The sequence below is a fragment of the Urocampus carinirostris genome, chromosome 7 (assembly GCF_059441175.1).
Source record: "Urocampus carinirostris isolate Australia breed hairy pipefish chromosome 7, RoL_Ucar_1.0, whole genome shotgun sequence".
NCBI classification, from domain to species: Eukaryota; Metazoa; Chordata; class Actinopteri; order Syngnathiformes; family Syngnathidae; genus Urocampus; species Urocampus carinirostris.
Genome location: NC_142355.1, coordinates 23,297,140 through 23,324,971, shown reverse-complemented (window position 1 = coordinate 23,324,971; position 27,832 = coordinate 23,297,140). Strand labels below are relative to the sequence as shown.

The window sequence follows — 27,832 nt, the reverse complement described above, 5'->3', positions numbered from 1 at the left end:
GCTTCCTAAGGATCAGCTTAGTCTGCTAAGGATGATTTAGACTATTCCTTCTGCATGGTCCGAATGACATAGATTGACCTTATGATCAATGTTTTCTTAATGGCTCTCTTAATTTGGTCGACATGCAAGGAATGGTCGGATTAGGTATGATATTTTGCAGATATTTGAGTTTTGTAAAAATATGTTAACACGCCCACAAATCTGAATTATCATGGTATTTTTTGAACTTCTAATAGAACTACCAAATACTAATACCAATTACAGAATAAAGATGCTTCCCTACTTACAAACATCCGAGTTACGAAAAACGGGAGCTACAAACTTTTTTTCAGGATGTCGAAAAATATCCGGACATCGCTGTTAGTTAGAATCAGTATTGTGTGCACCTTTTTCCGAGTACAGGACATCACTGTATTGCTTCTTTCTGCCGCTACCCGCGTGTGGCGCTGTGAGAGCTCACGCAGCATCCATCCCGAAGCAGAAATCCACTTCCTCTTCCTAGTTCGTGTGTAAACTTACTATACTGTATCTCCAGCGCACTACGAACTTTGATATTTTTATTCAATATTGTTAATGTAAAGTGTAAAGAACAGGCAGGACATTTCTTTTGAAATGAAAGTGGAATAGGGAAGCTTGATGAGGTTGAGAACATGGTTGGTTTGCTTCTTTTTTTGGCCATTGTCCACCACAGAGGAGTAATTCACCATACTCTTGAAGCTCATCTTCTAAAAGTTAGTTAAACTTTAGGTAAACTTAAGGTAATAAATCCTTTAGTTATTTTTCTACTTTGCTGATACCCAAATAATCTTCGTCTTTTGATACATACAAATTAAGCAGGCAAATATGAATTGGTTGATTTTTTTTTTTTTTCATTTTTTTTTATCAATGAGGGAAAAAGCCAGTTTTAGTGATACGCGTGTTGATAATTTTGCTCATTTCAAGTTTTTTACCTTGTTTTGCAAACAAAAAAAGACAAAATCATTTTACTTAAATATTTTCAAAATATTTTTTCCTTTTTTTATATGAAACAGGTTACAATTTTGTAAAGTTAATAAATAAAATATACTTTGAACAGAAACATATCTGCCAATTATTTTTCTTGTCATTATTTGATGTTATTGGCATATTTTCAGGCTAAAAGTCATGTTAAAATTGTGATTTCTATTACTTTTGTGGGCACCAGGTAGCCCCTTAACGACACCTGAGCAGCCCACAGACTGGTTCATAAATTATGCAAAAAGTGATGAGTGATAGTTATGTTCTAGGAATTTGGGTTTTAAGCTATTCAAGTCTATGTTAACCCTACATCTGATTATTGCAACCACTAATAAGTATAACATTAACATAGTACAACAGAGCAATTACATGATAACATATTATTTTATACATGCATATAATACTGGTATCTGTTTGAGCTTATTACTAACACAAAAATATCTCTCGGCTTCCCAAATACGTTGGTGACGTTTGCTGTATCTATATTGCATTTTTTGCCTTGTCGCCAGATCAAATATGCCAATGATTGATGAGGTGGTACTGTTTTTTGAAGGGTCTGTTTATCTGAAATATTTATGTACTATAATTTCCGGACTAAAGGCTTAGACGATGCACCTCTTACTCTTCCACGTCACTTTCGTTAGACTCATCACCTCCGCGTCTCGCTAACTGCAAACTTTCTTTCTGATGCTTGTTAACTATTTTCAGCTGCGTATTTTACCATTTGCAGCTTGTAATTTGCAAATTACAATTTTCTTTTCTGTGCCATTTTTGTTCAGCCTCTTCTCAGTTGTTTTTTTTATAAATTACAGGCAATGGTGAAATTACCAACGCCGGCCTAGAGCACCCTCTTGTGGTTTAGTGTGTATATGACATGTGAAATGATGTGATAATGTGTTAATAATTTCACACATCATGAGGTTTAGTGTGAAATTGTATAATAATGATTTAATAATGTTTTATCACATAAGGTTTAGTGTGAACATAACATGTGAAATGATTAAATTGTAAATTAAAATTTCACACCGAATAAAAAGTCTCACCCCCGACCAAGCTGTTAAAAAAACCCTGCAACTTAGTCCGTAAAATTTGGAATGGTCACTATTGTGATGCTTTTCCGGTTCCACATTTAACAGATTCCTTGAAATCGGTGGTAAAAGACTGCCTCTACTTCGGTTCCCCTATCAATCCCACCTGGACTGGAGTGATAACATAGCAAACAAACACACAGCAATGCGGGGTCAGGTGACATCGGTCCACGGGCTATTTGTTGTTGCTGCTCGACCAATCATATTAGCCGCAGAGATGTGGCTGGCACGCTGTAAACGGTCAAAGGTATAGCTGTATCTCGCTCCAAAAGACGATGCAGGAACATGCCATACTTGCAAAAAAGCCACCTCAGCAAAAGAGCGTAACACTACCAACATGCTCAAACACCTGGCTGGATAACATGGCATTAAACTAATGATAATAATGCATTGTGTTTGAGGCGCTTTGTAGGCAGGAGGACAGTGTAGCCACAACAGGTAAACAACCTAGCTAGCCTGCTAACGGTTTGCTAGTTACATTAGCTAAGTTTTTAGTCGTGACATGGGGTTATTTTGTGCCACTGGTTTTATCAAGCTCTCACTTTTGAATACAGTTGTTTATCCATGCAATTTAGATAACCCAATTGGCAGTCGGAATCAGGCTGCAGGTAGCCAGTGTGCAGGTACAGCAGAATCCCTCTCGTCCAACAGTTGCTCCGGTCCCCATCATGTCATGTCAAGTCAAATTTATTTATATAGCCCTTAATCACAAAAATGTCTCAAAGGACTGCACAGGATTACAATGACACAATTACCTGATCTTAAACCAAACATGCCATCAGTCTATGTATATCTATATAGCTCTCTCTCTCTCTCTCTCTCTCTCTCTCTCTCTCTCTCTCTCTCTCTCTCTCTCTCTCTCTCTCTCTCTCTCTCTCTCTCTCTTTCTCTTTCTCTTTCTCTTTCTCTCTCTTTCTCTCTCTTTCTCTCTCTTTCTCTCTCTTTCTCTCTCTCTCTCTTTCTCTCTCTTTCTCTCTCTCTCTCCCTCTTCCTCTCTCTCTCTCTCTCTCTCTCTCTCTCTCTCTCTCTCTCCATGATTAGACGCCCTGTCGCAGAGAAAATATTTAAAAATGATGTATTTTCATTGACTGAAAACTAGATACATTCAATTACAGTGTAGCCTCTTCATACAAGCTTAACCAGTACCAGGATCAGATGTCATCAGTGAGGCAGGGAGGAAAATGCCAGAAGCAAAGGAGATCCACCGTCAGCTCACTCGGTTAGTGGTTAAGTCACATAGTCAAACTTATTTCTCCGCAGTGAGAATTGATAAGAGAATCAAGAAGGAATTGGAGCAATAAGCAGGGATCAATAAGGATTTGGAATCTCTAAAACCTTATCAATACACAGCCCCAATTCTTACCACTGCAAATTCGTCTAAATGTTAGGGTTAGGGGTTAGGGTTAGGTTAAATTTAAATCGTATGTATTCTATTGACGGCAATCCATAGATAAATCTCATGGCAGGCGAACCCCCCAGGTGCCGTGGCTTAGCATCCACCCGAGCGGGATGGAGCTTGCAGGGGAAGTAGAGCCTTTCCAGAGTCCAGCCTAATCGCGGGCCCTCAGGTTGCTTGCAGACTTGGCCCGGGGCCTCACTTCTTGTTTGAGTTAACAACACAAGCCCGACATTCTGTTTACAATCTCCACAGCAGGAGCAGAAAACCTCACTCACTCTTGTGTGGATGGCTGTCAGATGTGGAACAGATATGTTGAAATAGAGGAAATTATGTCACTTCTTTTTCCCTTCGCTCATGTGACCATGATGACTAAAGAGGCCTGATGGGAGTGATGTGATTACGCAGAGGGAGAATTGCGCTGCGGTGACACTTCTGCCATTTTTTTTCCCTCTTGTCTCCTTTAGAAGCTTCTCTGGGTTGGCTGCTTCTCATGTGCTTTTTATCGCCCTCTGCAGGCAAAAATCAAAATACACATTCTGTTGTTTCAAATTAGAATAATAGTTTTTAATTATGGTTATTTTGCTAAATATGAATACACAATGAAATTGAATAAACTTAAGCAGACAATTGTTTGGTTCAAAACAGCTGTCATTAGTTAGTGAAAAGGGAACCTCAAATATTTAATCACCTTCAGTAGCTTAGAAAGCTTTAACATTGAGTAAAGGTGGAGTGGAAGATTAAAAAAAGAAAAAAAAGAAAGAAAAACACCTACCTGGTCACACTATTCTGCACTTGCCTCTCAGGCACATTCATCTCAATAATTAGTTTTTGTTCTGTTGTTTTCATTAGGATAACAACAGAAAATGTCCTGAATACATATCTTAAACTGCTAGTTATTTTTTAGATTGTTTACATAAAATCAACAGTCATGCTGTATAGTATATATGTATGGTGCATATTTTAAAAAGAGGTTTAGGATATAACCTTCCTGTATATGTGTGAATTAGTGATTACGCTGATTTATCAGTCTTAAGTGATGCTTTTGAATGCATTTTAAGTCTGGTTGGTTGGTTGGATCCCTTAACCACTTGGGTCGTAGCACAATTGTTGAGTGTTTTGGGCAAGTACAGCCTGGTGGCGCCCATCCCTTTCCAGGCCAACATATGTTTACACAATACTTATAAACTTTCCCTAAGCATGCCAATATACCAGTTATATATATTTTAGGACATATTAAATATTGTTTATTTTAAGATATGTTTTAGTGAAACAAGATAAACTAATGCTTGAAACCACTAATATGTTTCAATCTGTTAAAAAATATCATGAATTCCAACATATTAGGGAGCAGTGTTCCCTCTAATTTGCGCACTGCTCGCACATTCTCTGCGCACAAGAACATCTAGCCGGCGCACAAAAATGAGGGCTCAAAATTATTAATTAAGAAGCGACTTAAGTCAAAGTTACAGTGCATGAAGGTAGAAATACACGGGTTCCCCTGACGTTGTGTCCTAAATGCGGTATTTTGGAGTCGAGTCGAAGGAGAACGAAGTTGAGTAAAGTTAGTAGAGTTGGTCGAGAACCGGCTTCTTTGGCTCGGCTCACTAAAGGAGCCGGCTCTTTCGGGTCCTAAACGGCTCTTCAGGTTGTTTTTGCTTCCTCAATCCCGACATGACCAAATATTATGTAAAACTATGCACAAAATGACTTAAAAGAAGGGGGGTATAGAACAAAAAAGAAAAAAATACCAAAATCTGAGAAAAAAAGAAACAAAAGGAGGAAGGACATTTTAGAAAAAAGCCAGAAAAAAAGAAAAGAAAGAAATGTAGGAAAAAAGTAAACAGAGAACAAAAAGAAAAAAGTAACAGCTCGGAAAAAAATAAACACAATGAGATTTTTTTAAAAGGAATTTTTTTAAAAAAGTAGAAAAAAACACGGAAAAAATAAGAAAAAGTTCGTGTTGTATTCAAATAATGTCCAATTATATCAAGTGAATCTTGTTGCCAACATTGTACTTCCACTAAAAATGTGATTAAGTACAGTTCTGTGTCTTGCAACCGACGAACAAACGACGGTTGTAGGCCGTACAACCTTTGCAATAGTACTTGAGTCAATTCATTCAAAAGAGAAAAATAATTTTGCATTGCCGGAAACTCAGCAAAATGTAACTTGATGTCAAGTTTTGGACATGTTTGATAATTAATTATCTTGCCACACTTGGTATTATGGTTGCTCACTGTTGTTTCAAGCGTTGCTCACCGACTTTGTGTGAACGCTCAGACCTGTGGAAAATTAGAGGGAACATTGTTAGGGAGTATTTTACTGTTTTGTTGTATGCTACATTTTTATACCACACTTTGAGTGGCAAATGTTTGCCAACAAATAAAAAAAAACATCAGCCGAGAAGCATCTGCATCAATAGACGTAGCTTGTTGCTAGCTGTCTGTTTAGCCCCATAATGCCTGTTTACAAATACAGACTAGTAAAACATGTTTTCTCCATGCCGTAGAGCAACCTAACATGTGATTCACATTCATCTTTTTCTGCCAATGGCAGTCTTTGTTTGGCCCCGCTTTAGCCTATGCAAGCCTGTAAATGCCAAAAAGGACCTGCCTCCTTTACCTCCAAACAACTGAAGCCAATAGTGACCGATTCAAAATATGATCGACACATTGGTTAGGAAATGAAACGCCGGGATACATATCCCAGCATACACCGGGGACTACTTCGCCTTTCGGGGGGAAAATTAGTCGGCGGCTGCTTGCCTTAGCTGCGAGACTTTGCGACTCAATATTGATTCCAATATAAGGCACACTGTATCATAAGGTACGTGGTCAGCTTTTGGAAAAAATAAGGTGCGCCTTATAGTTGTGAAAATACGGTACTCAAGCGTTGATAGGACAATTATCACGACAAGACCTTAAAATACGGAATTTACCAGATAAAAGGCACGCTGGCCCTGAGCAATCAAGATAGACATGGCCGTGAGGAAACAAGGTACAGAGAGATAAAATTATCTGAAAATGCTGTGGAAGCTGATTGTGCCTTAATATACTCAGAGGAACTCTTTGTGATATCTTTATTATATCAACAAGCATAATTCTACTGGTAACACCAAACCTAAGATCTCGACAGTATCTAAACAAATGATTTGATTGATTTGATTGTTGCAACACCAACATTAAGATCCACATTTATCCTCTTCCATTATTATACAGACGCTCCCCAACTTACAACCATTCGATTTGCGTAAAACGGTAGATACAAACATTTTTTCGGGGTATCGAAAAATATCATTGCTGTAAGTTAGATTTTGTATTGTGTGCACCTTTTTCCGAGTACAGGACAGTACTGTAGTCCCTCTTTCCTTGTGGTGGCGGTGTGAGAGGTCACCCAGCATCCACCCCCGTAGAAGAAATCCAGTCTCATTTCCTAGTTTGTGTGTAAATATACAGTGCTATGTGTACTGCATCACCAGCACGCTCAGATCTTTTGACATCTTTATTGTTTAATATCTCGTGCATCCATTCAATATGGTTGGTGTAAAGTGTAAGGATGAGAATGAGAAAGCTTGATGTGGTTGAGAAAATGGTCAGAACGCTTTTTTCGGCCACTTACTACCACGTAAAAGGAAGTCGCCTAACTCTTGAAGCTCATCTTCAAAAAGTAATTTAAACTCAACTTTATTTATATTTACAGAGCATATTGTTTTATGAAACATTTTTGTTAGTACCAAACAATACAGGTTACTTAGACAAGCCTTAAACATATATAAACCTTTAGCATACAAAATATAGCACTGAAGACACTTACGGACAAATTCAACTTACGGTCGTAAGTAGGGTAGATAAAAAAATTGAACATGTTTAGTAAATGTACACAAAACTATTGCTTAAATATTAGCTTGTAGTTAAAGAAGTGTGTTGGGAAAGTCGATTACGGGTGCCTGGTGAGTGGAGAAGATGTATGCCTCTCAAGAGCTCACTTGCAATTTAGTGTCCACGCGAGCACACAGAAACAACCGATAAACATGGACCAGTAAGGCTTTAATTACAATAATGACATGGCCGCGAATGCTTTTGTCAACTTTCCATCTCGTTTACTGGCACAGTGAGACATTTCAGCTCAACAATGAGCCGTTCTGCTTGCACTTCGGAATATTCTTAATTCTCTTATCTTAATAATCTTGAATTAAAAAAAAAATCTTCCTTGCCGCAGGCGGCAGAGAAGGAATTTGTGTTTAGTGGATTCCCGTTCCCAGATGAGAAGAGCTAAATGAGTTTGGAGGCTTCCTGAATGCTCCATAATTGTGATGAGGCTCGATTCCTCCGAACAATTAAAGATGCAGGAGCCCCCCCACACTCTCTCTTCTGAGATCCATCCTGAATCGCTCTCGTCTAGATTTTTGTGTAACTCACACGAGGGTGTGGCTGGTCCAGAAGACCGGGATCGTCACGCTACTAACTCTAGGAGAAAAACTCAAGGTCGGCATCTCGCTACGATCCATTTATTACACGCTGCAAAAGCAATAGAGAAGAGAAGGAGCTGACTTGCTAGCCTCCCCAGTGTCCAACCCTTTTATTTTCTCCACCTTTTCTCTCTGTCTCACGCTCAAGAACAATGTCTTCTCGAGAGGTCCGATCCCAGGCTATGCTTCCACAATTTACCATTTTTATTTATCGTATAACACACATTTTTTTAACCTAAAAATAAATCAAAGTTTGGGTGTCTGCTTTACTCGAGGCTTTATGACAGTACATTAACGTATTTGTGCAATGATTGATTAGTCAAAAACAATCGCTGAACACAATCACAAAACATTGAATGCAACAGGAATTGAACTCAGGTTGTGGTGATGAGAAGGCCAAACAATAACCACACTATTTCAGTGTTTCTCAACTAGAGGGTCCTAGCCCAAAAATAGGTTACGGACCCAGTTTCAGTGGATCACGTGCCTTTTCCTTTAAAAAATAATATGAATAAAATAAAAACCACACAGTCAATTGCACTTCTTAAAAGTGGATGGCGATAATGCCCTTCTAATATGAGTTAACACCTGCCATTTCACGACAAAAGGAAAACAAAATAATAATAATAATAATAATAATAATTTCCTTGTATTGTCATTCTGTGTAACAATGTACACAGAACGAAATGTCGATTGCACCTGACCCGATGCAGCCGCAGCCAAGAGAGGGCGCCGCCGACCACTTTTTAAGTCTTAGGAATGACTCGGCCGGGGCGCGAACCCGAACCTCCCAGTCTCAAAGCGGGCGCCTTACCATCTAGGCTACTGAATGGCAATGTTTGTTAACACATGTTGAGCATGACCAAATTCAGATAGAGCGGAGATTATAATGATATGTATTGTATTAAACTGAAGACAAAGTTACGGAAGTGAAACATTTTGGATTATGTTAAAAATACAGCTAAATGAGCATGTGTATCTGTATGTATGTGTGTTTTGACCACTAGATGTTGCTGGCCCACAATTTCGTAAGGCTCATGATTTGTCAAATAAATGCATATTTCTCAACCTTTGAGTATTTAAGACAATATTGTTCTTATGTATTCTAAGTATTGTGCTCATTATTTAAATCTATAATGGTTTTTAGGGTATATTTGGGGTTGAAAGGATATTTTTGTAGCACACGTCACTCAATATCCCCTGTAAGGAATTATTATTGTCTTATTATATCTGTTTTAAACTGTAAACATTTTCCTTCAATGCATTTGAGAGTGAAATTTTTTTTTTTTTTATTTGGGTCGTGGTTTTTAATTAGGGTGGGATGGTTGCTCCTGAAGTCAGGCCACTTGAGAACCATTGCTTTAAACCACCAGTAAAATATACCACATATGAATAGGCATTCAATGTAATCTCACTGTCACACTTTTTTTTACTCACAGTGTCGGAAACAACATTTATAAATGGATAAAACAAAAAGTCATCCCGAAAGATTTAAATAAATGCAAAAAAGCATCACAAGGTAATCAACTTTTTGGTGTATCTGATGATGAATCTGACTTTGAAGGCCATTGAAGAAATTAATTATAATTGTATGTTTTTTTAGGTTATTTTCTCAATTAATTATTTGAATCATGGCCACACACATTTAACAATATTTGATATAAAGTGGAACAAATTTTGATACTGATTTTTAATCTAACGTTATACACGAGTCCGACACATGAATAAATACGACGTGAATCTGCGTGACAGGACAGGTTGAACGAGATGAAGTGATTGTGTTTTCTTCAGGGTCAACCTGTTAACTAGAATTTGAAAAAAAATCAAACTTCACAATCCCGCCCACTTCATTCAAACAAGACGCTGAACAGTAAGATGATTCCTATCCTGCGGGCGAGTCTGAAAAGCAGAAGCAGGACGAAGCATTTGTGGGTGGAAAAAGGCAGCAAACAAACAGTGACGTGAATCTGACTCACTCGGCATTCGCCTTCACAATGCGCAGATTAGAGCGGCGGGCTTCTTTTCGGGATGCGGATTTCGTCCCTCGCTTTTCTCGGGCTTTCATCCTCGCTGCGGAATTTCACACTGTCGCAGCCATTTCCTCAGAGGGTCGCCATATTGCTGTTTACCTCCGGAACGTTCTCGGGGTTCTCGGATTCATTTTTCATGATGCTTTGATAAATAAAACACAGTGTTATTTTAGAGACACTCAGCTTCCGAGATCAGAGGGTGGATGGCGCAGTATTTATCACAAGAGATGCGCGATAATCTCATCTGCGAGTCTGTATTAACAATTGCGCTTTCAAGTGAAAGGCTTCAATGGGTAAACTTCTCACTACAGCGCCTGGCAGACAAGATGCGAGAGCCTTCAACAACTTGCGGCGTATTATCCTGCACATCTGTCTAATCAAAATACTAGAATCCCCTCATCTTGTGATTTTCTTGCCTGCTAAGTGCCGCAAATGGATTCCCGAGGAAGATTCCAACCATGTCCTCCGCTGATTTTCTTTATCTCAGTCATGCCGCCAGTCGAGGAATGCCGGGAAATGCCGTGGTGCGGACACTAGGAACGCTAATGACATGCAAGCAGATGGACTCGAAACAACACACCTGCCAGTGTTGTTGAACGTCCATGGGCTGCAAAGTTTTCTTTGCTGAAATTCGAGCGGTTTAACATATTTGGACTACTTAAAAGAAGGAAAAACAGAGTTAGCCTAAACTGAACTAAGACACTCTATTTAGCTGTCTGGCTATCAACTGTAGTTGGCTACCTGGCTAGCTAGGTACCCACGACGGTGGGCACCAGCAACGCAGCTTGCTAATGACATGACTTAAAACACCCTTTAACATGCTGTCTTTGAGTTTAGTCAAACAATCCTGTCATGGTTTAGTCCAGTTAGGGTGTATCCACTTATGACATTCTACTCTTTGTGCGTTGTCTGAAAGACTTGCTTTACACAGTACATTTACACATAGGGGATGGTCGGATTAAGATGTACTGTATATACCATTGCCAATATTCAGGAGTTTTAAGACCATGTAAAGCCGGCCCTGCAGAAATCCATATATGTTTTAATAAAACATACTGAAAGTCAATTTAGCAGGAAGGCAAAATATCAGGAAGTAAAGCAGTTCTAAGCAAATGAATAGGAGGGAAAAGAAAAACAGTTATCCGCAATTAAACTGAAAAAAGAAAACAATCTATCAAGCTATCGGGCTGCCTGGCTCTCCACTGTAGCTGGCTAGCTCGTTACCTAAATAGTGATTCAATTAGCTATCTAGGTAGGTTGATGTTTATTAATGCATCCATCGATCGATCGATACATCCATCCATCCATCCAACCAACATAACATCTAAAATAAAAAAGGGTTCACCGTATAGATAAGACACTGAAATTACATAAGCATTGTTGTTGCTGCTATGCAAATTTTGTATTGTTTGTGAATTATCTAAATTGTTCCTTACGTAAAGAGCAAATGTCATTCAGGTATCTTAAAAAGTATGTTGCTTTATTTCTATAAGAAAGCAATAAGGTGTTTCATCCTCTTGCAGAACACAAAAATAGAACTGAGGTTTTTTTCGCATGTCAGTGAAAAAATTATGCTTTGCGTAGCGACTACTTAGAAGGCTTTTAGTGAGTTAAAAGTACATATTTGTTTCCAATTAACAAGCTGCAATGGATTACGGACCATGATTATATACTCTATTTCCTTTATAGCTATTATTTTGTAGAATTCCAACTGCAATTCTTTATTGTGATGCCCTAAAGAAATGCTAATGCAAGAAGTCCTGCTAAGAAGAGAGAGCAGGCAGATTTTTATGGTGGATCCTTACTTGTGTGAAACTTTGAAACATGTCAAACCAAAGCTTTCGTTTTCGGGAGATCAATTGCCTGACGCCGACATAATCAAGATCATATTTTTTTCTACAATGCACAGTATGTTTCCTGCTTTGCTCCTATATAAAACTTGTATCTCTTTTTTTGTAAGACGTCAAAGAGTAAAGCTAAAGCAGGCATAGTTATGATTCGTGTCTTTGTCAATTCAAATGAAAACTCACAACATGGTTTGTTATATTTGCTAACACATACATGTGGGATTAAAACTAGGTAGCAACAGCAATCTCTTGATGACTCATTTAACAGCTAATTACACAACCCTGTGTTAGTTCTTCACATTTCTTCTCATATGGTGTCTGCACCCAGCACGGATCAGGAAATCAAATAGAATTTAAGCATTAGCTAATATTATATTTATATTTAAAGCTATGTTTCCCTTGCTCTGAAACCCCGTAGATACCTTATGCTCCATTAGTGAAGAAGATTCCTTTGAGAACTTGGCACAAGGGACGTCCCCGCGCTCCGATGTCAAACCAGCTCATTGCAAGTCCTTCTCCTTGCGATCCTGTGGTCATCGGGGGAGGGCATTAAACACGGCGCTACAAATCCCTCCGACTTTGGTTCGACTGCAGCTTTGCGGGCCGGCTTGCACTTTTAATCATCGCTGTCAACCGAATCTGTCGTCTTTTGAAAGATTAGCACCACAATGCGGAAGGACGGCAGAAGGAAAAAAGCAGTTTTGAAGCAGGGAACGCAGGACGGCTTTCAACAAACGACAGAAATTGGGAAAATTGATCATTCTAAGGCTGCAATTAAGATGCATTTTAGTATTTGATTACCCCATGAATGAATCATTTTGTTCAGATTCAGAATACATATGCAGTGTACAAATAGATTGCCCCATCCATTGGTAGAAAATGTTACTCATTCCTTAATAAATGTCCCTTTTATTACTCCTATTTTGCTGATTTCTCTAGCTACCTTAAAATCTCAATTCTAACTATATTTTCATGTTAGTATATTCAAATAAATAATAAATATTGATTAAAATGAGTAAATATATGATACAGCTGATGACTTATCTCATTGCATTTTAGGTATTATTTGGTGTTTTTCATGTAATATTTTCAGTATTATTTTTTTTATATTCCAGTGAAAAATAAATCTCAAAATGAGAAGAAAAAAACACATTAGACATATGACATATCATTTTTATCAGGTTTTTGGACATTGGAATTTAAATAAAGCTTACAATTAGAAAATTATGTGGCATCTCTTAAGTGTAGAGATTTTTCAATGCAAGGTTAACATTTTATATTATTTTACCAGAAAAAAATATGTAAGTTTAAAATATAACCCTCACATTAATAATTAATTGGCCAATGGCACAATGATTACATATGAATTATGTTCAAGTTGCAATTACTATATCTATAGTCTATACAGCAATTGCAAGTTCTTTCCTCCTTTTTGTCTTCATAAAACAACAACACAATCTCTATAACTGTAAGTAAATCGATTTGAATATAAAATTATATTATTTATATTAACTTCACATTTCGTATAACGATGAAACCCGACATGCATTATTTGTTATTGCTTTTATTCATTTTTATTCTCTTTATTATTATTATTAGGATTCTTTTTTATTAAATGTGACCTGAAACGAGTCACAGTGAGGCAAATATCAAATGTGGGTTTTTGGTATCAATGGACATATTTGAAATAAGTTTTAAAATGATATTTTAGTCAAAGCTTTATGATGACCTTTTTTAAAAGATATGGCCATTAGAATTCGGCCTTCCATGCAACTTTTATATGCAATACGTTTGATTCCGGGGCAGCACGGCGGTACAGTTGTTATTGCGTGTGCGGCACAGTTCTGAGGTCATGAGATCGAACCTTCTTGTGTGGAGTTTGCATTTTCTCCCCGTGCTTGCGTGGGTTTCCTCCGGGCACTCTATTTCCCTTCAACATTCCAAAAAACATCCATGTCAGGTTAAATGACTGGTCCAAATTGTCCCTACGTGTTAATGAGCGGATGAATTGTCTGTCTCTGTGTGCCCTGCGACTGGCTGGAAACCAGTTCAGGGTGTCCCCTGCTCACTGCCCGAATATAGCTAGGATAAGAGAGAGTCTTCTGTAAGTGCACTACATGTGTAAATCAAGAATCAACATCCGTTGTATTTGTTGTTCTGCATTCAATAATGTCCAAAGAAAAGGGCCCATCCTTCTCTAAATTGTTATTGTGTGTGGCCATCTTGTCCGGTTATCAATTGTGTTTTATGAACAATTATATTAAATGTTTGGCCAATGTGTTTTGATAGATAGCCACAACAGGTGAGCAAGGAACAAGCTAGTAAAATATTTGTTTAGTGATGCTCAATGACCTTTTCATACCAAAATATAAAACACAATTTAATTTGTTTTTTATAATCGTGGTCGAGTTTAAGCACAAACACAGCACTCCTGATTGACGGGAACATCACATCGCTTTTAAGACTCCCCACCCTCATTTTCCCTGCTGGGTTTCCAACCCACAGCAAAATCCAATTGCAATGCTCACTTTGAAAAATCAGCAAAATGCTTCGCCATAATTTACCGATCGGCAATCTTTTGACTGGTCTGTTTTTTGATTTTTTTTGTAGATCGTGTTTTAAAAATATGATCATACAACAAGAGAAGACAATAACATGAGCTTGGTTTGAGCAACCGTTTCATTGAAATTGTGTTTTTATTTTACCAGGTGTCCTTATAAACATTGGCAAATTATATAATATATTCATCGTTTTTTATTCAATTCATTTTTCCCGATTAAATTAATTGTCTGGCAAACCTCTCATTGGAATCCAGGCCAGATTTTTAAAAACAAAAACATTTTGTAGAAGATCCAGTCTTTTTACCATTATCCTGTGTCTTCTTTGTCAAACTAATGGCCTGGGGGCCAAAACCAGCCACTCACATTATTTCATGTGACCAGTGATAGCTGAAAACAGGGGTCGCCAACGTGGTGCCCGCAGACACTAGAGAGCCCTCTAAAACACCTGGATAGCGCAGGGACTGGTTCTGAATTAAACTCAGCAGATGGGGTATTGGGATTTTCTAGTAAATTTGATTTCTAACTGACATGAGGTATTGTAGTGGCACTACTTCCCGTGGTGTATTTTGGGCAAGAACAGCCTGGTGGCACATTGACAAGAAAATATTGACAATAAAGTGCTTAGAAACTGGCATCAATTTGATAAAAATAATGCAAGGAAACCAAAAAGTGAATTGTAGCAATAGTGTCACATGTTTACACAGTTTTATGCAATGGTATATTTGATCAGTTTCGTGTAGCAGAAAAAAAAAAACAAAAAACAATATAAGTCGCAAGCTATGAAGAGTTGTGGTTAGCTCATCTCTGACACAATTCTGAGGTCCAGCTACCAGCCTTTCTGTGCAGAGTTTCTTCTACCTGTGCATCTGCTGGTTTCCTCCGGAGAATTTGGTTTCCTCTCACTTACCAAAAACATGCATGATAGATTCATTGGTGACCTAGGTATGAGTGTGCCCATGGATGGGTTTCTGTCTCTGTGTGCCCTGCGACTGGCTGGCAAGCAGTTCAGGGTTTCCCCTGCCCAATGCCCGAAGGTAGCTGGGAAGGACTCCAGCACCGCAGTGACACCAGTGAGGATAAGCGGGTCATAAAATGAATAAAGTCACAATGTGTGTTTTTACACTTGTGTGCGCTCGCTTAGGAATGTGTTCGCCCTGGGGAAGAAACTCTCTCTGAGCCTGTTTGTCCTACTATGTTGTAAATATGGTTTACCCATTTGTCCAGATAGTCTTATATATTTTTGTTTGTTTTCTCTTAAAAGTATTTTTTACATGTGTACCCTGGAGTGCCATGTCTAATCTCATTGCTTACAACATTGATATTAATGATGAAATTGTATGCCTCATGTTGTGTGAGAAGTAAGTATTGGACTTATTCAGCTTCCAGGGGGCTTCTTGTCTGCTTTTCAGGTCTAGAACATGACTTTAAATAGAGCTTTCTCATTGGGAGACACGTGATGACATCATAAACCGCCACCAACTCGGTCTGTTTTCCAAGGTCGTTTTTGTGACTTACAACGTGTTGTATTGCAATGTCCCCCTGAAATACCCCACTGACCTACTTCATCTTAATCCCCCAAAGTTAATTGACTAGATGGAGGCGCAGTCTGATGAGACGGGCGTGGCCTTGTTCTAGGAGGGGCGAGTTGGCGGTTTGGGGTGACAGGGTGCAAAAAGAAGCCAGCAAGAAAAAGGCAGATATAAAAGCTTGGGTGATTTCCTACGGCTGCTGATGTGTTCAGGCCACAAATTAATTCGATTTTGTTATGTAACTGTAATCATCATCCTCTCTAATCACATCAGCGGCTTTGTGAGACACCCAAAATAGAAGGATTGGGTGGGACGGCCTAGAGTAGTGGACTGCAGCTAAAGCTCTCATAATGTTGCACGTTATGTCCAGAACATTTAATCATTTGTATACAGTATATGTATTTAGCAAAATTATGTGGTCCTTCATGATAAAAGACCAATAGCATTTGTGTAGAACTATAGTAATACAATAAACTGTCACTGGTTTGAAATTTAGCCGTTGACAAATTCAGAATTTTGTCATTCTTTTATGCCGAATACAAGTATACTGTCGTTGTTTCTTGCTTAGGTAGCATAGTATTTTCCTAAAAGTTATTTGCATCCTTTGTTAAATAAGCTACAGAAAAACGGTGCCTTACAATGGAGTCTAGCTTCCCTACACTACACATTAAACAAAACACAACATTTAGCACAATAAAGAAACTCAAAGAGGACTTGATACATTGATATATTGTGGTGACAGGTGAATCAAACAAGACATAAATAAGCAAAACAAGTACATTAACATATATAAAGAACCTTATGGTACAATAATTACCACTAAAAAATATAATTGATTAAATCGTCAAGGTGGCGATTTAACAGAATACAAATTATATAACTGGAAAATGTACACAATTATGACCATATGCAGTGTTACATTTGAATCTTATGATAATTACCAGCGTGGAACAAAACTTGTCTTTAAATTTAGGACAACATCTGTGACTACTAATGCAGACGCGTGCAATCAAATATTTTAATTTTATATAATCTTATTTTCTTGTTATTTAGAAGCATTAATGCCGTAACACTTGATTAAAGTATGATGAATGTGATGATTTAGCAGAATAAAAATTTCGGACTATAGAGCACACCCAGTACATTTTTAAAGGAACAAACATATGTGCATCTATAAGCCGCACATGACTATAAGCCGCATGTGCCCACTTTGAAACATGATATATTTACAGACATAGTTTTAGTAATATACGCTACCTTAATCCCTTAACAGCCCACCGGTGGGCCGCCAGACTATTGATAGACAAACATGTTTCCGTAAGATGTTACCGGTCACTAAAATACGTCATACCATTTATCATTGGAAAGCTTAAACTCTTGGGATTTCAAAATATGGTTATCAGAGAAACATCACGATCAGTCCGAGAAAGGATACCCGGAAACTACAAAGCTGGCGTATCTCACCAGTTCGTCCCCTAGGCCGTCAATAACTTCTCTGAATGTCTGCGAAAATGGCTTCATTACATCAAGAACAATCCATTGAATCCAAGAGTGTAAAATATTTACTCCAAAATGCACAAGAATGCCGACATAATAGTAAGAATCCGCCATAAACATTTCTGCTTAGTTCTCTGTTGCTTCTTGTAATGCGCTTTTCCCCCACATTATTTTTGTTTACAAATAAAAAGACTCATACCTTTACTGCCCCTGGCGGCCGTAAGAATAAATGCATACATTAGCCGCATCATTTGATAAGCCGCACGGTTGAAAGCTTGGGAAAAAAGTTGCAGTTTGTAGTCCGAATTTTACAGTAACTGGAAAACTTATGACCATTTGCATGACACATATTAGTCTGATTATCACTAGCATGAAACATAACTAGTCTTAAAATTTAGGACACATTTTGTGACAACTAATGTAGATTCATGCAATTTAATATAATTGTGTCATATTTGTTTTCTGTTGTTGTTATTTAGAAGTATAAATGCCGTAACAGTGATAATGACTAAGTAGAAAAAGTCAGCTAGTATGTAAAACAAGGGACCCTGAACAGCATCTTGCTATTATATCCTGGGCAGCATCTGATGTCTTCATAGTAGAAAGCTGCCTCCCCATTTTCCGGCTTGGACAAGCCCCAGCCAATCAGGCGTCACATAGCAATCAAACCGAACGTAATGCGCGGTGTCTTTCGGCTGGCCGGGCCCCGACTCCTGGGACCCGAGTTATTCCAGGGGGTTCAAAGGTTAACTGATTCTCTGCGACTTGTCTCCAGGGGTCTGATTGGAAGCAATGCGAGTGTCCTCTGTAAAGTGCAGTCTTGTGTCGCATACTGACACTCTCATGTTTGCTTTGAGTGCCACTGGGCCCTGGAAAAAAGAAATAAATAAATGTGCTGTCTGTGAAAATCTCTCAGCGTGTCTTGTTCTTTGTTCTACCCGTCAAAGCTGGATATATTCAGTCAAGGTGAAAACACGAGCGGGGCGTAGCATCTCTTCTGGGTTTTTTTTTCCTTCGGATTGTGTTCATGACATGTCATTTTTTGTCTTTGGTACTACCGACCGTGTAGCTTGTTAGCACACACTCACGGGACAAATTATGTACATTTTTATCCCCAGTTTCAGGTTTGCAAGAAAGAGTGAAGGAGATCGCATAAGTGTCAACCTATACATGTTCCCCATATTATGTATTTTTTTTTTTTTTTTTACTCTTTCAACTTGTGTACTTTGTACAACAGTTTATATACGTGAAAAAAATAGAACCTCAATCTCATTTTGCCCATTTCAACTCCAATCCGGATCGTCTTTCACTGATAGAAGACGGCAACGTCACCGTAGATTGCTAATATTTTTGTTGTATTCTACATACATATTTTGATGGAAGTAAATAGGTGCCATGTTGTGTTTTAAAGGTTTACTATCGTCTAATAAGGAATATTTGCAATTGTTGGCTAAGGTTGACAGCAAAGCGACCCAGGGATGGTTATTGTACATTTAAAAGTTAAAGTATATTAACTTTAAATGAACATACACAGCACAGTTTTTGTTTCGTGGCCTGTAGTAGTCTGGACAAGCTGATGTTGGTGGGGATCAGTCAAGGGTGCATTCTCTAGTACAGGGGTCGGGAACCTTTTTGACTCAAAGAGCCATAAAAGCAAAAAATATTAACTTTATTTTGGGAAAGAGCCACACCATATATTATGAGACAAATTTACTAAATTGCTAAACCCGCGCCCCAGACAAAAGCTTAGTCTTCAGCACATTTATTTTTGATGATTTGATAAAAATTATGAAAAGAGAATAATGCCAGAGCCCCTGTCCCAAATTCAACAAACAGACCACTTTAAACTTGTCTCTTTCTTGCAATTACTCAAGATCGGTTAAACTCCTTTTGACCCTTTTTTCATACATATTGGTTTCAAAACCAGATGCAAGCATTTATTTTGTAAAAACGTCACAACATTCTGAGAATAGGGAGCCTTATCTGCTTACCTTTGGCGAGAGATGGGAGGGAATGCTTGTACTTTTTGCATAGCTCCACCCATCCCTCCCACTCACCCAATCAAATGACTAAGTTCTCTTCCGGTGTTTTGGCGTATTTACAGTTCTGTGGATTCATCATAAAGTATCTGAACACTGAACACAGATTATATAGTGAACTTTTAAATAAAGGATTCTTTAGCGTTGTACAGCGAAAACGAGTTTTTTTTCCCCTTTTTTGTGTGACACCTTGACTGTAAATTGTAGTGAAAAACGTGCCCTATATATACTGCGAAGTGTTTCCTTTGCATTTAGCTTTGGTTTGGCTTTACGTGTACCTGAATAGGATAGACAATTCCGGTTTTGAACAAGATGGAGAAATTTTGCATGCAATCAAATTGGTCTCTGAGCCAGAGATACTCATCGAAAGAGCCATATATGGCTCGCGAGCCATAGGTTCCCGACCCCTGCTCTAGTAGTAGCCTCTGGGACTGCTCGTGAACTGGATTTCCGTTCGTATAGTGAGAATGATTTTTATTGCAAATAAAACGTATATGCCAGATTATTGTGTTTAAACGTGCTCATATAGATTACTTCTGTAGTAATCTTGTGGACATTGTCATACTTGCCCACCTTTTGACATTAAAAAGTGGTATATTTTATCACATTTATATGCACTAAACACAATCCATCTCCCCCCAAGAAAAAAATAAACAAAAGAAAAAAAACAATGTTGCAAACTTTTACTAAAACACAAATGTAATCATTAGAGCGGTTTATTCAGACTTGGCACACTAATTACTTGTCTCGAGTTAAATATTTTTGGTGTTGTTTACATTTGGAAAAGCGGCAACCGTCAAGATGACGTGCCTATAGAAATATTTCTAGTGTCTTCTTTACTTTGTTATAATACACCTTTTATTTGTTATACTACATAACCTCTCCTCCTCTCGAGTCCTTAAAAATGAAATATTAAATTTTGAATTTGTTACCGGCTCTGTCCTGCAAATCAGGCTACTTGGGTTGGGTTAGGCTTTAATTCATGCAGGCCTAGATCCGGTCAGGACGTTTTTTAAGGCCTGTTCTTTCATCTGCTGTAGATTGAAACACTTGTCTTGAGTCATTCTGTTGTTGTTTTTTTTTTTTGTTTACATTTGAAGAAGTGGTAAATTTATTTTCTGAACTGTGGTAACCGTGTTTACTGGGCTAAGAGCGGTAGTCTTATCCATAAAGCGGTAGTTTTAGAAGGTATGGTATTTGTAGTCTTCTTTTGGTATTACTGACTGTGCGGCTTGTTAGTGCACACTTACGGGACTAACTGTACATTTTTGTCCCCAACGGCTCCCGCGCTCCAATCCTTTTCACGTCACTGCAGTTTATTTGTGTGTCCTGCATTTGTTGTTGTTCGGGAGCTTTAGGCTGGCGGTGTCTCTTCTCCCTCGTAGCTAAAGCTGTCAGTCCCCTTCAGGACGCAAGCTCAGGTTCACTGGACATTCCTGACAAGGCGGGCTTGTCTCCTCGCTAGCGAGGACCAATGCCCGCTGCCAGGACGGGATTTGTTCCCTTCCTGCCACTTTACATCCGCAAGCCCTACATTTAATTAGAATCCCTGTCATGTCTCGTATATCACCTGGGCCTCTCGGTGTCAGCTGTCAGCCATCAAAATGCGATAGTTACTCAGCATTCAAGGTCGAGGGGCGCAATGCCAAAGATTGACCAGGCTAAAGCCACGTTTGCGTAAAAAGGGTCGGGTAGGTTTAGGCTCCCGCAATACAGAATGGGAGTGTGCAGTGAACGTGCCATAGATAAGTCAAAATTGATGCAGTTTTGCTTTATATCAGGGTTACCAACCTTTTTTAAATCTGATAACTACAATATTTCAGTCTATCAGATGCACATATAAAACCCCCAAATTGGCCAGAAATGTCAAAGTGCGTTTTATAACCCGGTGCACCTAATGTACCACAAAACACTGGTGGATGAAATTGAAAATAAATACAGACGCTCTCCTACTTACGACCATTCGACTTACGCAAAACGGTACATACAAACATTTTTTTCGGGATGTCGAAAAACATCCGGACATTGCTGTAACTTAGATTTTGTATTGTGTGCACATTTTTCCGAGTAGAGGACAGTACTGTAGTGCTTTTTTCCGCTGCGCGGCGCTGTGAGAGGTCGCCCAGCATCCACCCCGAAGAAGAAATCTGGCTTCTGCTTCATGGTTCGTGTATAATCCTAACAATGTGTACTGTATCGCTAGCTCGCTAAGAAGGTTGACGTTTTTATTGTTTAAAATCCCGTGCATTCATTCAATATGGTGCATTCATTCAATATGGTATAAAGTGTAAAGAGGCGAGCCGTTTCTTTTGGAACCAAAGTGGAATAATAAAGCTTGATGCGGTTGGGAAAATGGTTGGGACACTTTTTGGCCACTTTTTACCACGGAGGAGGACCTCTTGAAGCGTATCTCCCTAAAGTAAGTTAAACCTCACTTTATTTGTATATAGAGCAAATTGTTTTATGAGCTGTTTATTTTTTTAGTAAAAAAACAATACAGGTTACTTATACAAGCCTTAAACATATTTATATAAACCTTAAACATACAAAATATTGCACTGAAGCAACTTACAAACAAATTCAACTTACGAACGATCTCATTCGCAGGTCGGGAAAGGTCTGTACTATATGAATTTGTCTGACCTATAACCTATGCAGACAAAGTAATAATCATGGAGGACTTTAACATTCACATGAATTCCCCACGGAGTTCGCTTACTGTTGCATTTCGGTCTCTAATTGTCACATTTGGTTTCAATCAATTGATTGATTTGCTGAATCATAAAGATGGAAACGCACTGTACTTGGTTCTCACTCGAGGAGTTTCAACCTCACAAGTTACCGTATGCTACCAATATTTCTGATCATTATTTAGTTACATCTGAAGTGCTGGGTAAATGTTGTATTAAAGAAACTAAGGAGGTCTGTGCAGCCCCTTGAGACTCCTTGTGATTAAGGGGTTATAAAAATAAACATAACTTGACTATTTGTGTGCTTTACTACTCAAGGTTTTATGGTATACTAGTGTGTGTGTGTGCAGTGATAAATCTAAAAAAAAAACAATCGCAACCTAGGTGTTTATGATGATGAACCAGCCTTTGCATTAAAGTATATCTTTTGGAAGGTTTTCCTGTTTTCTTCATTTTTTTAGCTTGAAAGGAAAACAGGAAAGGCCCATACAAAAGGTCCAACCTGTTGACATGGGTTTGTTCAACCACTAAAACAGTATATTCAGTCAATCCGACTTTTATACCATACTTGGCCAGATAATGTGAACATTTATTGATCATGATGAAAAATTGAACACTTCAGTTCTTGGTTACCAAAAGAGTTTTCATAGCACAATAAAATAAACATTATAATGTTTCCCTGTAAAAAATGTGCATGCATTTTCAAGTGGGCCGGAACATATACTCTTCTTTTTAACGCCCTCACAAATAACAAGTACTTAATACAATATCACACTTGAAGCTCCTCTGAAACTAAAGAACATATGTAATCAAAGTCAACGGGTGGCAACTTTGAGGGCGTGTAAAGCCTTGGTTTGTTTGTATTATTTTATTGTATACTCTCCTGCTGAATTGGAGGAATCCCAAAAACTTTTGCAGACTGGAGGTATGCAACTGTCTGGCCCGGGGAGCTAGTTGACTTTACTTCAACTTAAATGTGCGCTAAGGGTAAAGGCAATGCTAAGAGAGACCTTTGACCCCAGGTTTATCCTGCTCCATTCTCAAGGTCAAATTAGAATCACATGCCTTAATGGGGTCTCTCAGAGAAAGCGACGTCATGTTCCGTGTTTGTTCTGACTTTGATTGTGTTGTCCCTGTCACTTTAAATAGTGTATTTTCAAGTCCCTTGCTCACTGTTTTTGCCCCCCACCCTACATGTGCTTGAACGTCCTGCTTATATAACTTCCCCTTTTCTTGTCTGAGACATCCCAGAGCTCTGGCAGTCAGCTGACAGCAACCAAATGTCTGCTGGTTAGCAAAGGGCTTCTAGTTTTTTTCTATTTTTGTGCCATTTTTTTCGGTCTTCTCCTCCATTGGTCGGGCTTCACGCCCCCCCAGGCCAGTTTCCGCATATTAGCACCCGAGGCCAACGGAGGCGGGCAGATACGCATTGCCTGCCACGGCCCATGGATCCTGCAAGCCAGTGAAAAATGAGCTTTGGAAAGGCAATAAATTGCATCCAATTTAAAGATGAAGGCAGAAATAAATTTAGTTTTTCTGAAGTCTGAAGAAAGGAGTGGGGGGGTGAGTGTGGAAAAAAAGCCTCTAGATAATTTCTGTTCCATCTTTTTCCATGTGAAGATTTCTTTGAAATGTCGGTTTTATGATGTTCATTTGAATTCATTTTACATCTGCGCATTAGATTCCCTTTTCATGTCTATGCAGGTTGTGAAATTAATCGTACTTTGCTGACGTGTTTTGCTTCTTCACGTCGGTGGGCTGACTACCTTAGCCGTGTTTTCATTGTTATGTGAACAAAAACGGACCGGCCGGGAGGTTCGAAGGGAAATTATGTTTTAGCACAAGACATGTTATGTTTCCATCATGTGTTTCACATATAATACCTGCACTCATTTTCAAAATGAGCTTGAATTCAACGAGCTGCCATCAATATTTTGCAAGAGACGATACAAATAGAAATGGGACGTTCGTATAAGATGCTTGCTTGGCTTCTTTCATCAAGGTGTTTGAAATGACTTTTATTATTTTATATTCCTTTTGAACGATTCATTACGTTTCTTCGTTCAGTTTTTTTAAGCTAATAACTGAGGTTGTGAGTGCACTAACTCCATGTTTTTTCTTGTTTTTTTTGTTGTTGTTTTGATCTTGTAGGGTTTACAAACAAAACTGTGTTACTTCAGAATGCAAACTTAGTATTGATTTCCTCATGTTTCTAAGATAATCCGTACAATAGTCAAGTCATGTTTATTTGTATAGCCCTTAATCCCAGTCTCAAAGGGCAGCACAGATCAAAGACTATTGCAAACTACAGACTATTATGACACCATCCCCTCATCTAAAACCTACATGAGGGCAAATAATACACATATTATCAACATAAAATATAGGTTATTCAATAGATAATACGTGATATTGTTTTTATTATCACAAATATGTTTGTAAATAGGCAGCACGGCGGTGCAGTGGTTAGCACGTGTGCGGCAAAGTTCTAAGGTCTTGGGAACCTCCTGTGTGGGTTCAAATCCAGCTACCGGACTTACTGTGCGGAGTTTGTATGTTCTCCCCGTGCTTGCGTGGGTTTCCTCCGGGCACTCCGGTTTCCTCCCACATTCCAAAGACATGCATTTCAGGTAAATCGGCCGGTCCAAATCGTCCCTAGGTGTGAACGAGCGAGTTGTCTGTCCCTGTGTGCCCTGCGATTGGCTGGCAACCAGTTCAGGGTGTCCCCTGCCCAATGCCCAAGGATTGCTGGGATGGGCTCCAGCACCCCCGCGTCCCTACTGAGGATAAGCGGAGCAGTTAATGAGATGAGATGTTTGTAAATAATAAATTCAAATAATGATTATCATTGCATTATTTATTTGAATTAAATCAAGAAAACCCCAATAAAACAGGGAGCCAATCAGAGTCCGAGGCAGTTGGTGATTCACATCGGTAATCATGACAAATACAATGCATTCATTAAAACATTTTAATCACCATAATTGGTATGATTTATCTAACTTAAAATGTTATTGTTAATATTTTACAACTGATATAATGAATCATAAAATGACAAACATATCATTAGTCTTTTTTATGTTTGTTAATATTGTTGTTGTTGTTATTACTATTGTGGAAAATAACGAAGCTTGACTTGTTACTGCATGATCTATTTAAAAGCTATTATTTTAGTTATACAAAAAAACAACTATTGTTACTTAATTCATGTAAATATCAATTCACCATAATTCTTCCAGTTCCTCTAATTTGAAATATTATTTTTACATTTTTCATTTATCATGGATCATACGATTTGTTTTGATAACAATATTGATACGCCAAAAAAACCTACTCCCATCTACCAAACAATTTTACCATCTATTTTGATTATTATATCATATGAAACTGGAAAAAAACAAGATCTATAATGATCAATTTCATATACAATAAAAATAACCTGTTCCTTAGAATTATGAGTAGATTTTTATGTGTTTTACATTGCACAGACATTTTAAAAAAAACCAAAAACAATCTGCTTTGTTTACCATGAACCCTTTTGGTTGTATGGTCTGCACAAGACTAAAGGACATATTTTGATAGGTGGAAGGGGGTTGGGACTGTAAAGCTTGCATCAACAATACAAATTGAATTGAGAGCCAAACGATCAGGTGCAAACCTCCAATTAGTTCTCTAAGCTCAAACTCCTGGCGGGGACTCTTGCATTCCTCTTCTACAATGGAGAGAGAGAGAGGAAGACCATGTGTGCCAGGGCTTTCTTGTATATTAGCCACCTTGCCAAAACAACAGTGAAAAAGACACCAGGGAAGGTGTTGGTGGTGATGGTAGGTGAGGGGGTGCAGAGAAGTGGGGGTACATTGTCTTCCATTCTGTTTGTCTGTTTTTTAATTTATTTTACTTACATGTTTCTTTTTGCTTGAAAGCGCAGGATTTTTAACACTTTTCCAATTGTGCTGACATCATAAACTGAATGTTGGCATTGAACTGAAGAAAATAAATAGACAAAAAACAAAAACAAATATAAACAATATATGTGCCGATTGTTGTTTGGCCAAATTGCAAAAATACCACTCTACTTGATTGTGTTGGTGTCTGCTGACAATGACGGCAAGCGGTTACTCATCACGACTTCCCTCAAGAGCAGTAATGTCTGAAAATAAGCAAGTGTTTGTTTAAGGATTTCTACAGGCTGTTGTTAACACATATATTTATTTATATTCAATTTGTAATTACTTATTTCTGTTTTTTCCTGACCTATGGTAATAGGTCTGAATCCTGGGTACTCTATACAGAAACATTAAGCTATTCATAAAACACGAAAAGGAAAAATGAAATTTCATTTACCATTGGTGTACATGTAATCCAAGTGTCTCCAACGTGGTTCCCGCGGACCTTTTCTAAAAATAGCTCATCAGTGTTAGAACATTGTGATTTTCTAGTACATTTCATTTTTTTATTGTAGATTTTAGATGAGGGGATGGTGTCATAATAGTTTGCAATAGTCCTTGATCTGTGTAGCCCTTTGCGACTCTTTGTGATTAAGGGCTATACAAATAAACATGACTTGACTTGACTGATTCTATTTAACCCCACTTGCTATAAATAACCTGGTGATAGCGCAGTAACAACAAAGTAATAACTTGATCTGTCATTTCAGAAATGCTTGTACAATTGGGGGCACTTTGCCCTAATCAGTGATAAAACATAAATCTCAGCTTGAAAAAAGTTGGAGACTCCTGGTGCAATGTTACTTTAGGGATTTAAATTCAAACTGATTTTAAAAATTACATCTCCCTTCATTTAAATGCCCTTTTAATATCTCCAAGCTTTAATTGACTACTTATTATCAATAATAGTCCCAATCAACCGTCAACCGTTAGAGAGCCATTTTTGTATCTTCTTTGTGTTCCTTGATAATTAAGTTCCATTTAGTTTGTCCCTTTGTCATCACTGCAAGCCTTGGAACTTATATCAAATAAATCAAGTACAAATTGCAGAATTGCATTGAACAAGGTAGTTCAGCTCATAGCGTATCGGCATTTCTGTGACATGGTAACTTAAACCAATAGCAGAACAGCACATTACAAGATGTTGACCAATGGAAGAGTGGGACCTTGGAAAAGTAGATCTTGGATGGGTCATTAACTTGCATAGTAATTTACAAGAACACCGCACTGTTACAATGCTGTATGTTTTGGGGCACACACAATGATCTGTTGTTGATGCCAATAGTCAAGAGTGAAGTGAAATGCTGCAAAGACCACTGTGCTTCACATCGTTTACGTGGAACAGCTAATGATGCTGAACACCAAGGGTCTATCATATGACTACCTTTTTACTATCTTTCAAGTTAAGTCAAGTTGTGTTTATTTGTATCGGCCTATATCACAAAAAGTTTCAAAGGGCTGCACAGAGCATAATGACAACAACTACAACAATAAGTAGTAAAATATAACATCAGCTATTTAAAATTTTTTTGGGGGGAACAGGAATATTTTAAGCTAAATATGGGAAAAATAGATATGTAATTTGGTTTACTTAGAATCAAAATGCCAAATATAATCGATGATATTAATATTGTAATGTAAAGTTCATACTCAGGTAAAAAAATAAAATAAAAAATAAAATAAATATATATATATATATATATAAGGGAGCTAGCTAAGGGAGCCGGACCAAAACTAGATG

The 27,832-nt window shown here is 38.1% G+C and overlaps 1 protein-coding gene and 1 long non-coding RNA gene across 6 annotated transcripts in view; one reads left to right on the top strand and one right to left on the bottom strand.

The window, feature by feature from the left end:
* Positions 1–27,832, top strand: part of roraa (RAR-related orphan receptor A, paralog a) — a 413,583-nt gene that overhangs the window by 205,782 nt on the left and 179,969 nt on the right. The window lies entirely within an intron of this gene.
* LOC148362716 (uncharacterized) lies at positions 3,161–26,592 on the bottom strand. 5 transcript variants are annotated; one of them, XR_015850890.1, is made up of 4 exons: positions 26,489–26,592; positions 12,251–12,355; positions 9,928–10,123; positions 3,161–3,992 (listed from the first exon to the last, which is right to left on the bottom strand). It is a non-coding gene; the product is annotated as an uncharacterized LOC148362716 (long non-coding RNA). The 5 variants fall into 5 exon arrangements; XR_015850891.1 differs by lacking the exon at positions 3,161–3,992 and adding an exon at positions 5,441–5,765; XR_015850892.1 differs by lacking the exon at positions 3,161–3,992 and adding an exon at positions 9,226–9,850.